General features: G+C 39.3%; 1 pseudogene; it reads right to left on the bottom strand.

Annotated features, from left to right (window-relative positions):
* Positions 1 to 9,181: 9,181 nt before the first annotated feature.
* LOC103128841 (calcyclin-binding protein-like) lies at positions 9,182 to 11,721 on the bottom strand (annotated as a pseudogene).
* Positions 11,722 to 11,962: the final 241 nt, after the last annotated feature.

Genomic DNA, 11,962 nt, shown 5'->3' with positions numbered 1-11,962 from the left:
AGGTTTTGGGACTTTATTAGAAAGTGAACCACCTGAGATGAAATTAGAGTGTACTATGAAAGGAAAGGTCTCACCCGAGTAATGAAGCTGAAGGGTTGTCATTCCACTCGTGAAGTCTCTGGACACAGTCTGAGGTGAAGCATGTTGAGGTGGCAATCGTTGCGTTGGTTAGGTTGTGATCGGTGGATGCAATATTATTTGGTATGGATTGGGAGACGCATACGGGAAAGTGGGCCCTATCCAAGGGTTCCAGGAATGGGGGAAGTAGGGGCTCTATAGTGGAGATGTGAGGTTCCTGCTGTCTTAGGGTTCAAAAAGACAATCGATAGTTAATGTTATCATCACATTATTTGGTAATTGGGTTAACTTTGAAAAGTCCTTTTGTTATGGCTTGCTGTACAGTACCCAGTATCTTGTATATAGCTGTGCTATTGGATGCTTCTAATCTACTTGGTCTAGGCTTTTGAGAGAGTCCGCATATCAAATACACAGCCTATATATTAAAAAGATTCAGTTTGTGTTTTGAGAAACTTTGAGACATACAACTGATTTTCCCCTTCTCATATTAATTAACTACTGATTTATATGTCTACATTTTGCTAGGAGTGTACATAAACACCATTCCCACCACCAAAAGACTGTGACCCATCCCTCCCACCCACTCCCACCCCCCACTGGCTCAGGAAGCTGCATGTCTACCCCTCACCACAGGGTTTTTACTTTGGTGCCCTACTTACAATTTGGTCAGGTCCTGCTTTTAGTTTCCCTTTCAGATCTTCTTACTCAACTTCTGTTGATGAGTGGGATCATCGCATACTCATCTTTATCTTTCTGACTTAGTTCACTTAACATAATTCCTTCTAGCTCTGTCCAAGATGGGTCAGAGAAGGTGGGTTCATTGTTCTTGATAGCTGCATAGTATTCCATTGTGTATATATACCACAGCTTTCTCAGCCACTCATCTGTTGTTGGCCACCTGGGTTGCTTCCAGGTTTTAGCTATTATGAATTGTGCTGCTATGAACATAGGAGTACACACCTCTTTTTGGTTGGGTGTTATGGAGTCCTTGGGGTATAACCCCAGGAGAGGAATTACTGGATCATATGGAAGGTCCATGTCTAGCCTTCTGAGAGTTTTCCACACTGCTCTCCACAGAGGATGGACCAATTTACATTCCCACCAGCAATGCAAAAGGGTTCCTCTGTCCCCACAACCTCTCCAGCATTTGTTGCTGCTGTCCTTTTTGATGTATGCCATTCTTACAGGAGTGAGGTGGTATCTTAGTGTTGTCTTAATTTGCATTTCTCTGACAATCAGTGACCTTGAGCAGTTTTTCATATGTTTGTTAGCCTTTTGGATCTCCTCTGAGGTGAATGTTTTGTTCATATCCTCTGCCCATTTTTGGATGGGGTCATTTGCTTTTTTGGTGCGAAGTTTGCTGAACTCTTTATATATTTTGGTGATTAGTTTCTTGTCTGATGTCTGGCATGTAAAGATCTTCTCCCATTCTGTGAGGGGTCTCTTTGTTTGTTTAATAGTTTCTTTGGATGTGCAGAAGCTTTTCAATTTGATGTAGTCTCATTGGTTTGTTTCTGCTTTAGTCTTCTTTGCAATTGGGTTTGATTCATCAAAGATGTCCTTGAGGTGTAGGTGGGAAACTGTTTTACCAATGTTTTCCTCTAAGTATTTGATTGTTTCTGGTCTGACATCTAGGTCTTTGATCCATTTGGAGTTGATTTTTGTTCCTGGTGAGATAAAGTGGTTCAATTTCATCCTTCTGCAAGTTTCAACCCAGTTTTCCCAGCACCATTTATTGAAGAGAGCCTCCTTCTTCCATTTAATCCTTTGGGCCCCCTTATCAAAGATTAGATGCCCATAGGTGTTGGGATTTATTTCTGGGTTTTCAATTCTGTTCCACTGGTCTGTGTGCCTATTTTTGTTCCAGTACCATGCTGTTTTGATGATGATGGCTTTATAATATAGTTTAAGGTCTGGGAGTGTGATGCCTCCATTTCTGTTTCTTTTCCTCAAGATGGTTTTGGCAATTCTAGGTGTTTTCAGGTTCCAGATAAATGATTGTAGTGTTTGTTCTATTCTCTTAAAGAAGCTTGGTGGAACTTTGATGGGTATTGCATTAAATTTGTATGTGGCTCTGGGGAGAATATTCATTTTGATGATATTTATTCTTCCAATCCATGAGCATGGGATATCTTTCCATTTCTTGGTATCAGTTTCTATCTCCTTGAGTAGCGACTCATAGTTTTCAGCATACAAGTCTTTCACTTCTTTGGTCAACTTTATTCCTAGGTATTTGATTGATTTTGCTGGAACAGTAAATGGGAGTGATTTCTGGATGTCTTCTTCTTCAGATTTAGTGTTTGCATAAAGAAATGCCACTGATTTTTGTACATTGATTTTGTAACCTGATACCTTGCTATATTGCCTAATAACTTCCAGTAATTTTCTACTGGATTCTTTAGGTCTTTCTATGTATACTATCATATCATCTGCAAATAGTGAGAGCTTGACTTCTTCCCTTCCAATCTGTATTACTTTGATTTCTTTCTCTTGCCTGATTGCTATGGCAAGAACTTCCAATACTATGTTGAAGAGTAATGGTGACAGTGGACAGCCCTGTCTAGTCCCCGATCAGAGGGGGAATGCTTTCAGCTTCTGTCCATTGAGTATGATGTTGGCTGTAGGTTTGCTATATATAGACTCCACTATCTTGAGGAATTTCCCATCGATTCCCATTTTTTGTAGAGTTTTGAGCATGAATGAGTGTTGGATTTTGTCAAAGGCTTTCTCTGCATCTATTGAGATAATCATGTGGTTTTTGGCTTTGCTTTTATTGATGTGGTGAATGACATTGATTGACTTACAGATGTTGAACCAGCCTTGCATTGCTGGGATGAATCCCACTTAGTCATGATGAACAATCTTTTTGATATGTTGCTGTATCCGGTTGGCCAAGATCTTGTTTAATATTTTGGCATCTATGTTCATCAGAGATATTGGTCTGTAGTTTTCCTTTTTTGTTCTGTCCCTATCAGCTTTTGGTATCAGGGTGATGTTGGCTCCATAGAAGGTGGAAGGGAGTATTCCTGTTTCTTCAATCTTATGGAATAGCTTCAGAAGTATTGGTATTAACTGTTTCCTGAAAGTTTTGTAGAATTCGTTTGTGAAGCCATCTGGTCCCGGACTTTTGTTGTTGGGGAGATTCTTAATAACGGTTTCAATTTCTTTGTCTGATTGGTGCATTTAGATTTTGTAGTTTTGGAAGTGCATAGGTTTCTAGGAATTGTTCCATTTCTTCTAGCTTGGTGGCATATAGTTCTTTATATTTAATGTGTTTTTAAATTTTACTTGACTGAAAATTGACTACTGAAATCACATATTGGAAGGGCTGCACTATAATTCAGATATGTAGAGCACATATCTGTCATGAGAGAGGACCTGGGTTCAAGCTACCACATGAGAGCACCTGCATGGGGGAGGCTTTATGAGTGCTGAGGTATCTCTCCTTCTTTCTCTTCCTCACTCAGCAGTCTTTCATTCTGTAGAAGAAAAAGGAGGAGGAGGAGAAGTTGGGAGAAAGAAAAAGAATGAATCTGGAGGTGTGCAATTATACGGTCACAAATGGTTGTTATGGTAGTAAAACAACAAACATACATTAGAGGACAGTTTATGACAAATATAGATGGGACCAGATGTCGACAGTCCAGATGACTCTGCACTGTGATGTCTCCTACAACCTAGTTGTCACCACTGTGTTAATATAAAACTTAGTTTTGTAAAGCTGAATAAGAGCAAAAAATAGGAGTCACATATATAGTCCATAGACTACATGTATATTCCTTTTTCTTTTCATTTTAGATAGAGGTAGGGGAGACGGATAGACAGAGAAACAGACAGAGAAAGAGAGAGAGAGAGACCCTGAGAGAGAACACAGCACTGAAGCTTCCCTAAGTGCAGTGAGGACAAGGCTCAAGCTTGGATTAATCACATGGACAAAGCAGCGCACTATCCAAGTGAGCCGTTTTGCCTGCCTATAATGCAAATTTCTAAATCAAGATGAGCAAGAGATAAACTTACTGAACTATTAGTCATAAGTATTACGGAATTGTTATGTGCAGGATATGCAATCCACAAGCTGATATTAAAAGTGAAACAGAATACAGACACAAGCATATTCCTTTTAAAGCCCATACAGAGGTCAGACATAGAACTGGGAGATGTATAGACCTCCTCTGTGAATGCAGACAGGTAGAGAGAGAGAAAAGGGTAGCTGTGGCTTGGTGACTTCAGCTAATAATTAGCTCTCTAGACAACTGTTTTCAAGCACTGAAAATAGACAGCATAAACTTGTAGTCCTTAAAAAAGGAGACAGAGAAGTTAAGCCCTACAGCTTTAGCAGCTTTCTTTAGACTGAGAAGTATGCAAGAACACTGCTAAAGTAGAGCACAAAGTAATTTTTAAGCTCAAGTAACAATGCTCTGGGTCTGTTGAGAGCAGTAGAAGTGCAGTTTTCAAGATAAAGTATTACGAAGAGACCACAAGTATTCTAAAAGTGTAGCTTGGTGTCTGATTAAAGGCTGAGTTCACATGCACGATGCAGCCCCTGTTCTGTTATTTTTCCAGTTTTCAGGTTATGTAAGAAATGTATGTATTGTGTTAGTTAACTCTCTGTGATTACAGACATCTTTTAACCTTAAAGTTCATAGTTGGATTCTTGATTCACTTTTCTTGGCATTAGAAGAAAGATAGCTCACTAGGGCTGGCAAATGAGCTCACTTGGATAGTGGGCTGCTTTGCCATGTTCCTTCACTTGATTTGAACATATCCCCCCACCCCCACCCCATGCGCTGAAGAAAGATCAGGTGCACAGTCACTTTCTCTCTCTCTGTCTCTGTCTACCTAAATAAATAGGCGAAGAAATAAAACTTACTGAAAAGGAGGTTGAGTTTCAGACTCATCCTTTGTTCATGTGTGCACATATATAATCATGCTCTTTTGTGTGGAGTCTCAATTTTTCTCTTATTTTCATGTGTGATAGTTTTTTTATTTTTATTTTGGACTTCTAGAATAAGCCGGTATTTGAGAATGTTTATCTAGCTTTAGTTTATTTTATTTCAGTAATGACAGTGGCGGCAGTGCTCATATTATTATTCTGAGAGTAACGACAATAAAAAGTAATTGATGTTCTTATTTATTATTTCCTGTGTTATTAAAATTAGATGGTCTAGTGCTCAGAAATCTAGATTCAATAGAGATAAGTTTAATTTGAATCTAGTTTTGTGGCCCAGGAGGTGATTTTGTGGATAAAGCATCGAACTCTCAAGCATGAGATCTTGAATTTGATCCTTGGCACCACATGTGCAATGCTCTGATTCACTCTCCTCTTTCTCTTTTTCATAAATACATAAATAATTTTTTCAACATAACTTTTTGCTTATCTGTTTCTCTCTACAGTCAATCTGAATTTCCCAAACATAAAAAAGCCCTTAAAATAAATAAAATGTAGTTTTGATGTTTGATCACAAGAATCAGTATAAACAGAGTATCACTTGTGTTGGTCATTGTTTCTGGTGCTTTATGGTGGACAGAGCTAGGACATACTTGTTTTTCTACATGAAAATATTTCCTACTTCCTTCTATTATGCCGGCCTTGAAACAGAGACTAGTGTGGTAGCACTGAGACCCACCCATGTTGTGTAGTTGGAATGTCACTCCTGACTAAAAAGCTCCTTGTTTCAGTGGAGATGTAACTGAGTCCAGGTCTGAGGTAGGAAATATACAAACTGTTTTTGGCAAAAGTTGATCTGTCAGTAATAAAGTTAGCAAATAATGGAGACAGTTCAAAATTATTCAATGGCTAACTTCCATTAACCAAAGCATTTAACTTTCAGTAATTTATATAGTTAGAATAAATTATGTATTTTAAGTTTACTTAAATGTGTGATTGAAAGTTGATATTAATGAATTGGTCTGTCCCCAGATGACTATAAAAATTAATACATTCGCCAAGCGCCAAGGACCAGCATAAGGATCTCGGTTCGAGCCTCTGGCTCCCCACCTGCAGGGGAGTTGTTTCACAGGTGGTGAAGCAGGTCTGCAGGTGTCTATCTTTCTCTCCCCCTCTCTGTCTTCCCCTCCTCTCTACATCTCTGTTCTATCTAACAACGATGACATCAATAACAACAACAATAAAAAACAAGGGCAACAAAAAAGGAAAAAAAAATATATAAAGAAATTAATCTATTATGTGGGATATAGAGACTTAAAATTGGGGCCAGGCATGGCACATCTAGTTAAGCACACACAATAGAGTGTGCAAGGACCTAGGTTCAAGTCCCTAGTCCCAACCTGCAGGGGTAAAACTTCATGAGTGGTGAAGCAGGGCTGCAGATGTTTCTCTGTCTCTCTCCCTTTTCACATCCACCCCCTCAATTTCTCTCTGTCTCTATACAATAATAAATAAATAAATAAATAAACAAACAAAATTTTAAAAAATTTAAAAAAGAGAGAGAATTAAAATCTGGGGACTGGGTGGTGGCACACCTGGTTGAGGGGACAAATTACCATGCACAAAGACCTTGGTTCAAGCCCCCTTAGCCCCGGTCCGCACCTACAGGGAGGCAGCTTTGTGTGCAGTGGATCTGTACTGCAGGTGTCTCTCTCTCTCTCTCCTATTTACTCCCTCCCTCTTGCTTTTTCTGTTTTTATCCAGCAAATAAATAAATACATAAATAAACATTAAAAATAAAACGAGGGGTCGGGCGGTGTGGCGCAGTGGGTTAAGCGCATGTGGCGCAAAGCGCAGGGACCTGCGTAAGGATCCCGGTTCGAGCCCCCGGCTCCCCACCTACAGGGGAGTCGCTTCACAGGCAGTGAAGCATGTCTGCAGGTGTCTATCTTTCTCTCCCCTTCTCTGTCTTCCCCTCCTCTCTCCATTTCTCTCTGTCCTATCCAACAACGAATTGCGTCAACAAGGGCAATAATAATAACCACAACGAAGCAACAACAAGGGCAACAAAAGGGGGAAAAAAATGGACTCCAGGAGTGGTGGATTCATGGTGCAGGCACCGAGCCCAGCAATAACCCTGGAGGAGAAAAAAAAAAAAAGATAAAAAAAAATAAAATAAAACGATTTAAAAGAGAGAGAATTGAAACCCATAAATTTGGAAAATATAAAACAAAAAACAGACAAACACAACTAAAGAGAAAGAAGTAGGCAAGCTGTCTCTAATACTTTCTGAGAACTGTGGTGGTTATCAATAAGGGGTGAGGGTAGGCTGGCAGAGCACTTTGCTAGTGGGTGGGATGTGGAGTCATACCCCTGTTATTTTATAAATCATTATTAAGTCACTAATAAGAATATATTAGATTTTAAAAATCAGTTCATTATTATGAAGATGGGTAATGTAGAGGAGACTAAGTTTTTTTTTTTCTACTAACTATAACATAGACAATTAAATTGCAGATAGGGAGAGATGTTTTTTCATCCTATAATCTTATTGTAATAAACAGCATGGGTAATAGCATTAGAATGTACACTTTTGTATCCACAGATAAATGATTAGATATAGATGCTGAGCTTTAATATTTGCTAAGACCACAGCTAGGCATGTGCTCCCTAAGAACCTCGCAGAAAAAGAACATGCTATACTTACCATTTTCCAAAGACCAAGGCTGAGTATGTTCCAGTCTCTGGACCCAGCTGGCAATTATCAGTGAAAACAGCAGCCAGGAAAATGTGTTGACCTACACTATGAATCAGCAATCAACAAGGTCCAGACTGTGGGAAACTGTCATAGTAAATGAAAATTTGAAAGTGTAAGGTCCTGAGTTCAAACGTCAGCACCTAATATGCCAAAGTGATACTGATTCTCTCTTTCTTCCCCATCTCTCTTTCTTCCTTGTTAATGAACAAATTACTATTTTAAGTGAACTCTGGAGAAACTTGAACCCAGTTCTTCAACAGGCAGACTGTAAGGTAAAGAAAGTGACTGATATAGGGGAATATATGGAATGCAACTATCTGTGGATTGAGTGAAAAGCAAATCTATAACCCAATTTTGTTGTCTCAGATACACTGCCTAATTCCTTAGTTAGTTCTACCTGAAAGTGTGGCTATTCCAGGAAACCCTATGTTCTGTTATCAATATAGGAGTCAAGATGAAAATATCATTTACTAGTCACTAGTCATGTTGAGAGTAAGCTATATAAACAGGATGAGGTAAAAAAAAATCTTAACAACTTGAAGAGAACTTCAAATCAAAACATGAATTAAAATTTCGTTTCCATAATTATCCTCAAACTACTCTCATTCATAGCAATTTGGTTACTTTTCAACACAATACAAGAGTTTAAACACTGAGTCACACTTGTTCTCCTAGAATCTGATGCTTATTTTAATTTGAAAATGAGATATTACTACTGCTAGCAGCAACAATAATAAAATAATGCCCATCTGCAGAGGAAAAGCTTTATTCATGGCAGAGAAGGTCTGCAGGTGGATCTCCTTTTCTCTCTCTCCATTAAAACAAAAACAAAAATGCATAAATTTAAATTGAATAATAAAAAATCAAACTAAAATTAGTTAACTACCTGTCATACAAAGGGGCCAAATGTACACAGTGAAAATGTGAAACATGGTTTAAAAGGATAGGTCCCTGGTCGGGCGGTGGCGCAGTGGGTTAAGCTCACGTGGCGCAAAGCGCAGGGACCAGCGTAAGGATGCCGGTTCGAGCCCCCGGCTCCCCACCTGCAGGGTCGTCGCTTCACAGGCGGTGAAGCGGGTCTGCAGGTGTCTATCTTTCTCTCCCATCTCTCTCTGTCTTCCCCTCCTCTCTCCATTTCTCTCTGTCCTATCCAACAACAAAGCAACGTCAACAATGGCAATAATAACCACAACGAGGCTGCAACAACTAGGGCAACAAAAAGGGGGAAAAAATGGCCTCCAGGAGCGGTGGATTCATGGTGCAGGCACCGAGCCCAGCAATAACCCTGGAGGGAAAAAAAAAAGGATAGGTCCCCCAGGATATCCAAAGTAGGTCTTCGTAAAATATGCCATCTGGGATACCTAGATTATTCTGAGCTGAAGTCAGGTGAGTCCCACTGGCTCAAGATAAACTTTTACCACTCCTTTAAATAACTAACATAATAAAAGATTAGGGTGTCACCCAGAGTTAAGACTATTACCAGAAATAACCTATGGGGAAAAACCCACATATATGGCAGGGTAAGCATCTAGTTATAGAGTATCATTTTTTTATCTTTATTTATTATTTTTTGGACAGAGACAGCCAGAAATTGAGAGGAAGGGGGAGACAGGGAGACAGAGAGACACCTGCAGCCCTGCTTCACCACTTGTGAAGCTTTCCCCCTGCAGGTGGGTACCAGAGGCTTGAACGTGGGTCCTTGTGCACTGTAACATGTGTGCTTAACCAGGTGCGCCACCTCCTGGCCCCACAGAGTATTATTTTTATGCAAAATTTCAGGGTTTTATTTTTACTTCTTATATTAGTGGGAGTCAATTTCAGGAACTTAAAAGTAAGCAAAAACACATTTCCTACCTCTTACCTGAACAAAAATACAATATAGTATTTTCTTTTTTTTCCCCCTTATTTTTTATTGTATTTATTATTGTTGTTGTTGTTATTGATGCCATCATTGTTGTATGGGACAGAGAGAAATGGAGAGAGAAGGGGAAGACAGAGGGGTAGAGAAAGATAGACACCTACAGACTTATGAAGCGACTGCCCTGCAGGTGGGGAGCTGGGGGCTGGAACCGGGTTCCTTAAGCTGGTCCTTGCACTTCGTGCCATGTGGGCTTAACCTGCTGTGCTACCACCCAACTCCCCAGTGTAGTATTTTCTGTTAACACATTCATCAGCCCTTCACTGGGATCTGTCTCTTTAGCATAGGAGGACTTTTCTTTCTCTCTGCATTATTTTTCCTCCTGAGTCAGGTAGTTCTACCAGCTGTTTTCTACCTTCTTTTTACATAAAATGAGAACTGTGCCAATCACAACATTTTTTTTTTTGAACTGTGTTCCACAAAGGTGGGTTTCAGGAGATTGTTCACAATCATTGAATAGTTTTTCCCATTTAGTGTCTTGATCAAGACTCAGGAGGTGGGGGGTGGGGTGGGACTTGAACCTCAGTTAAACTAATGGAGATTTTCACAGACTTATCTGACTGATCCAACCTGTAGTTATTGATCTTCACAGTATATCCTGTTGTAATGGAAGCCCACACAGCAGCTGGCTTTTTACTGTCAGGATCTTTCTTCTGTGGTTTCTGCTGCATCTTGTTTTTAATCTCTATTTAAGGCTTGGATTTATCTGCTGTAAGGGCATCACATACTATTTTTCTAGTGGCTTTTCCAGCAATATCTTTATCTCTTCTAGATCTCTCTGTAATTTCTTTGTCTCCACTATGGTCACAGGTCGGGCCACCACAGTACTAAAAGAAGAAAATACTGCCTGCTATCTGCACCATGTCTGAAACCTTCCTTGCAGTCCAGTTATAGAGTATCTTTACCTATATTTCCATCTCATTTCTCACCCATCATTTCTGTCCTTAAAAAAAAGACACTCATTTACTTACTTACTTGTCCAGAGAACTGTTTAACTCTGGCATAAGATGGTGTCTGTATTGAATTTGCAGCTTCTAGTGATTAAAGTGTACAAGATGGAGTTCTGACAGGTTGAGTTTTCTCTCTTTCTCCCCCACCCTCTCCCCTTTGTGTCTTTTTTGCTCTAGCGATATAGTCTTTTTATCATTCTTACAATAGGTCTCAGAGTTTCACAACACATAATCTTTTAATTATAATAGTTTTGGTCTTCGCTGGAGCTTCATTACCCCAAACTGACTTTTTCCATACAGAGAAAAGGATAGAGATGGAGAAAGAGGAAAGAAAGAGTAATAGGGGAAGTCGGGCGATAGCGCAGCGGGTTCAGCGCAGGTGGCGCCAAACACAAGGACCAGCGAGAGGATCCTGGTTCGAGCCCCCGGCTCCCCACCTGCAGGGGAGTCGCTTCACAGGTGGTGAAGCAGGTCTGCAGGTGTCTATCTTTCTCTCCTCTTCTCTGTCTTCCCCTCTCTCTCCATTTCTCTCTGTCCTATCCAACAACAATGACATTGATAATAACTACAACAATAAAACAACAAGGGCAACAGAAAGGGGATAAATAAATAAATAAATACAATTTTAAAAAGCTAAAAAAAAAGAAAGAAAGAGTAATAGGAAGAGGAAAAGGAAGAGCCAGACAGAGAGAGTCATTAGACAAATGCTTCCATCAAAATGAAGGATAGGGTCAAGGCTGAGTCATGCACCTGAGAAAGCAGCTCGCTATCTAACTGAGCTTTTTGTTCTTATTGTTGTTTTGCCAGTCCTCAAAGTCTAGTCTTTATACTATCAAAGAATATATTTGATAACTTTGAAATGGGAGAAGATCATTGAATGCCCTGTCTAATGTATCCTTTGAAATTATCTTGTTTATTTTCTTTGAGAAACCTAATCTAATTCTACAAATTGGTGACCACTGGTAGTAATCCACATACTTCTTGTTCATATAAATGCAGATTAAACTGGTGGAAAAGCTTTTGATTATTATATCAAATACATCCCTGAATTTTTAATCCACTCACCATTCCTGATGACCAATGTGATTATGTTGAATATCTTTCTTAACTGTCTGATTACTTACTTCATTACTAGTGAATTTAATAAAATCTTAGATATATATTTTATAAGTTATTATTTTACCTTTAAAAATGTCAGCTTATCAAAATAATTATCCCACACTCTCTAGATTGTTTCATTTCCTTGGCCAGTTGACAACAGTGATTCTTCAGTTTTAACTATTGAATTTAAACATGGCATAAGCACTCTCTACATAGAGTCCCATAACTTAGCAGTAAAACCGAGCACCAACCCACAGTACTCTACTGTA

This window comes from Erinaceus europaeus, chromosome 19, assembly GCF_950295315.1.
Source record: "Erinaceus europaeus chromosome 19, mEriEur2.1, whole genome shotgun sequence".
Classification (NCBI taxonomy): Eukaryota; Metazoa; Chordata; class Mammalia; order Eulipotyphla; family Erinaceidae; genus Erinaceus; species Erinaceus europaeus.
The sequence above is the reverse complement of the archived record's forward strand: the minus strand, read 5'-3'. Positions and strand labels throughout refer to the sequence as shown.